Source organism: Aethalodelphis obliquidens, unplaced genomic scaffold (assembly GCF_003676395.1).
Source record: "Aethalodelphis obliquidens isolate GAN/ISIS:26980383/991018 unplaced genomic scaffold, ASM367639v1 scaffold94, whole genome shotgun sequence".
In the NCBI taxonomy this organism is placed as follows: Eukaryota; Metazoa; Chordata; class Mammalia; order Artiodactyla; family Delphinidae; genus Aethalodelphis; species Aethalodelphis obliquidens.
Genome location: NW_020838038.1, coordinates 1,612,885 through 1,618,272, shown reverse-complemented (window position 1 = coordinate 1,618,272; position 5,388 = coordinate 1,612,885).

Genomic DNA, 5,388 nt, shown 5'->3' with positions numbered 1-5,388 from the left:
TGTGATCAGTGAAAGAAAACAGAGGATCCCCCACACACACCAGCTTCCTTATCATCTCAACCCACTCCTACTGTGTAGCTGTGACAAAGAGTTCAAAGGAATAAGCATGTGTGCACAGACCAAACAGGACGCCTCGCTCCAGCACCCTGCGTCAGCCAGCCAGCCCACAGTCTTTGAGACCTCAAGACTCCAGAGACCCGTAATTCAAACCCTTACAGCCCCAAACACTAGGCTGTCAACTTGCCACTGTATGGAACGTGCAGGACGGCGTATGCATGAAAGGAGTCCCCAAGTCGCAAAGCAGGAGGCAAGCCCCTCCCTGCCTCCACCAGCCTTGCCGTGCGAGAGACGGACAATCTGTCCACAGCTTTATCCACTCTGTGACTCTCCTGCTTAGAATCATAGCATTTCCCAATCCCACTGTAAACTTCTGACAGTGTTACCTTGGAAATGAATGGTGGGATTAAGAGAGTGATGGGGAATGAAAGGTGACTCCAAAGAGAAGGAGGGAAGGTACTTTCCTGGACTCAGAGAAACTTGGGGCTGGAGGCTCTGGTTGGAGTTTTGTGGCTCATAATGACCTCAGATACGTGGCCACCCAACCTATGATCAATACCTTCTGAAGCAGCCCATTCTATTTTCTGACCGTTATAATCATCAGACCCATGAAAGTAAGTGTAGAGACAGTAAGCTCTACAGAGCGTGGATCTTAGCCTGTGTCGTTCACTGATATGCCTCGAGTGACTGAACAGTACCCAGCATAGAGCCATCACTTAACAAATACTTGTTAAGTGAATGAATGCCTTCCAGTGGCTCCCCACAGTGATGGCCTGGCACATATTTTAAGACAACTATTATGTTTACCCCCCCACACACACAACTTTTTTCTTTTCCAAGTTTAACCTCCCTGGGTTCGTTGAGCCATTTCTTATAGGGTAGATCACCAGTCCCCCCCCCGCCCAACAAAGATGTACTGGATGCCTGCTGTGCAGTCATCACCAGAGAGAGGTGGGACCCTCAAAGAATTCTAGGTGTTATCTACTCCATTCATCAGAAGCCAACCCTCTCATCCCCCCATGCTGTTCTCATTTGTCCATCAGGACACCAATTAAAGGCTTTGGCAAATGGCCCATGTAAATCCAGGTGAACTGTGGCTACTATTCTGCCCCAATAAAGCTCTTTGGCTGTTTCATCCAACAGGAGAAGGAGAAGGAGGAGGGAGAGGAGGAGGAGGAGGGGGGAACGGGGTTAACCTGGCACTACCTTCATGGCTACATGCAGTGGTTCTCAACCTTGGCTTCATGTTGGAATCACTTGGGAAGCCTTGATAAAAGATGGACTCCTGGGACACCATCTCAGAGATTCTGATTGAATTGGTCTGGGATAGAGGCTCGGCACCAGAGTTTTTCAAAGCTCCCCCAAGTGCTTCTTCTATGTACCCAGGACTGAGGACCACTGCATTTCTGCAGACCCCTGGGGATCAACACATCTCTTTTAAAGAGCTCAAAATCTTTTTTTAAAAGCCCATTCAAGGAGCCATCTGGCTTTCCACCCTTTTTTAAAAATAAAGTTTAGTTGAACCACAAGCACCCTCGTTCACATACACACTGACTATGGCTGCTTTCACCCTTCAACAGCAGAGTTGGGTAGTTGTGATGGAGACCATGTGGCCGGTAAAACCTAAAATATTTACTATCTGGCCCTTCAGAGGAAAGTTTGCTAGCCTCTAGCTTAAAATCAATGTCAAATTCACCAGTGTATAGCTTGAGGAATTTACAGCTTTTCCCTTGAAAAATCAAGGCACCATTATTTGTCTGTTTTTAATACTGGACCTTCCCACCTAGTACGCTCCAAGACCTGCTACTACTTCCCATAATTAATTCAGAAAAACTGGCAGGATTTTGCCAATATCACCTATCACAACTCTAAAGATGAGAAGCAATAGGTTTTATTCTGTTGTATGAATGTATGTAGTAGAAAACCTAAGGTTGCCGATGACTGCATTGAATAATTCCCATGAACACGAGGTTATTGACCAGAATGAGTATGCATTTTATAAGTGTTTACATATTTTCTATCTGAGCAGACTGTGCGCAGCCAAGCTTCCTGCTCCATTCTCTGAACCTGCAGTCTATTAAAACCTAAGCTTGGGCTCCCCTGGTGGCGCAGTGGTTGAGAGTCCGCCTGCCGATGCAGGGGACAAGGGTTCGTTCCCCGGTCCGGGAGGATCCCACGTGCCGCGGAGCAGCTGGGCCCGTGAGCCATGGCTGCTGAGCCTGCGCTCTGCAACGAGAGAGGCCACAGCAGTGAGAGGCCCACGTTCCGCAAAAAAAAAACCCCAAAAAACCCCTAAGCTTATAATATATGTCCCACACCATATTTGACATACAACGTTTACTATTTAGTATATACCATATACCATAGATACTAGGCAAGATCTATCTACGAGGCAGATAGCCCTGTTGCTGCACGGTCTCTTGGGCGTTTTTGGATCCCACCCTGCAGATGTTTCTAAAGCTTATGATTAATGATCCATGGGAAATGAGCCCTAAAAACGAACGTGTTTCACTGAAATTTGACGCATGAAGAATATGCAGGAAGACACTTGTAAGAATATCCACCTCACCCAACTGTCCCTAGATGGTTCCCATATTGCACAATAATCTGAATTTTGATACCATGCAGCACCATCTGCTGGTAGGGCGGCCTGAGCATTTATAAGTAATTATGACACATGCACTTCCGCCCCAGGAGAATTAGAATTAGTGATATTTTCTCTGTCTTTTTTAGAGACTTGTTTTCCATGGGACATTGATAAATCCTAAAAATCGCCACAGCCAGAGAAACTGCATTGAGGCCTGGGCCTGCCTCACTCCCAGACTTGCTGTGATCCTGGGAGCCTGCAGGTTCAGAGGATGCAGCGCTGAGCTGGGCTGCTGGCAGTCCTCAGAAATTAAGTGTGTAATCATGTCTCCTGTGTGAGAGTCACTCTCGTTTCAGTCAATAAGCCTGCGAAGGAAATGGAATCATTAACCGGAATAGTAAAATCTGAGAAAGCACTTTAACGCATTTACTATATGAAATGCTTTCACCGCTAGAAAGCCCTTTGATGGAAGGGTAGAAAATTGCTGAGAATTTACAAAGGCTGAATGATCTTCAGAGCTACTTCTAAGCATTATACCAATTTGATCTCAATCACAAGTAATGAGTGGCTGTACAGTGGGCCCCACACACGAATATACACAATTTATTAACGTGTGTTTTGACAAGAAGATATAGGAACCTGTTTTGATTAAAATCATGAATACGTATTCAAGATACCCAACTGCACATGCACCTGGTCCTCGAGTGGCTGAGAAACCGTCTCCCAGCTCTACCTCAGCAGAACTGTCATCTCATTACTCAGAGGTGGCTGGCCCTGCTTCCTGGTTCCTCAAGTTGTAACCGTCTACATCATCACTGATTTCTGGAAATCCACTTCAAATGATCACAAAGAACTGTTGTACTTTTACTGTCAAGTATGTGTTTTTTGTCATCTAATTCTTTTCAAAAGCAATCTATCCATGGTAGATCGGTGATATATCTCTCTCCACCAGAATGTGGAAGTAACCAGAAGACCCCATTGTCACATGTAGCATAACATAGTCTAGTACACCAAGTCACAGAAAAATAATTGTTCTGATTCCAGCACTGAGCAGGGAAGACCATACTCTGTTCTTTCCCTTATAGAATGTCCCATGTCTCAGCCAACAATGGTAGAGAAAGGATTTGACCCCAGGCCATCACTTCTGAGCAGGGAACATCATGCTCTGTTTTTCTCTCCCTCTCAGAGTGGCCCACATCTCAGGTGAAAATGGTGGAGGTGGGAGCTGACACAGGCCAGACTGGCTCTGAAGCCCACATTATTTGCTCTTCACAATAATGCTTCAGATTATGTTTTAAATGTACCAAGGCTGCTTACTAGTTAAAATAAGGATGGGATAAATCTTTTAATAAGTCAATTAGTCACCTGATACTTTCTCTGCTGGTCAAATCCAAAGTTAAACAGAGTCACCATATGACCCAGCAATTCTACTCCTAGGTATATACCCAAGAGAAGTGAAAACAGAAACTTTAAGTTCACACAGAAACTTGTGCACGAACTTTCTTTCCAGCATTATTCATAACAGCCAAACAGTGGAAACAACCCAAATTTCCATCAACTGATGAATGGATAAACAAGATGCGGCATTTCCATACGATGGAATATTATTCAGCCAGAAAAAGGAATGACGTTCTGATTCATGCTACAACATGAATGAACCTTGAAAATATTAGGCTAAGTGAAAGAGGTCTGACACCAAAGACTGCATACCTATGAGTATATTTATATGAAATGCCCAGAAAAGGCAAATCTATAGAGACAGAAAGTAGATTAGTGGCTGGCAGAACCTGCGGTGATGGGGTGGGGAATGGGGAGCAGCTGCTAATGGACATAGGGTTTCTTTTGGAGCAGATGAAATCATCTGGATTAGATTGTGGTGGTAGTTGCTTTACTTTGTGAATATACTAAAACCCACTGAACTGTAAACTTTGACAAGTGAATTTTATGGTATGTGAATTATATATCAAATTTTAGGTTGTGGTCATCCATTTACAATGCTTGGTGTCAGTTTATTTATCACTTGTAAAAATAAAATAGTGTGTGTGTGTGTGTGAGTTGTGAAGAAAAAAAAAAGAAAATTTTCAAGATGAGATTATAAATAGACATCTCCAGAAGTTAGTAAAAAAAAAATCTAAATTCAAAATTTCAAGCAATAAGCATGAAAGATGATTCTTCAGTAAATTAAAATTCATTTTCTAACCATGTTGGAAAACATCTACTTATACATATACACATTTATGCATATAACATTTTATTATGCTTTAAAGAAAGCCAATTGGAAGAATCAATATAAATGTATCATGTCTTAATATTCCCAAAGTTTAACTCCATCTAAATACTGACAATGAAAATATCAATTTTAATGTAACCCATAACTATAGGTTTGCTTTAGAATCTACAGAAGTGTTTTAATTTCTTAACTTGTCAGAATCCACCTGCCCTCCACTCCTGCATTTAGCTGCTGGTTTCAATTTCCATCCTTTTCTGCCCTGCAGTCTTCATGTTTTTTCAGTTAGACTCTGGACTAAATATCAGCAGAGGACACAGACACCCCCCTCCCCCCCCAGCTGGAAGAGAGGAGGTGACATTTACATTCTTTATTGAGATGTGCCTATAAACTCATAAAAAATATCCAAGGAATAAACAAAAACTGAAAGTAAAAAAAAGAAAAGAAAATTTTAGGAAGGGAGGGAGGGAGGGAAGGAAGGAAGGAAGGAAGGAAGGAAGGGAGGGAGGGAGGGAGG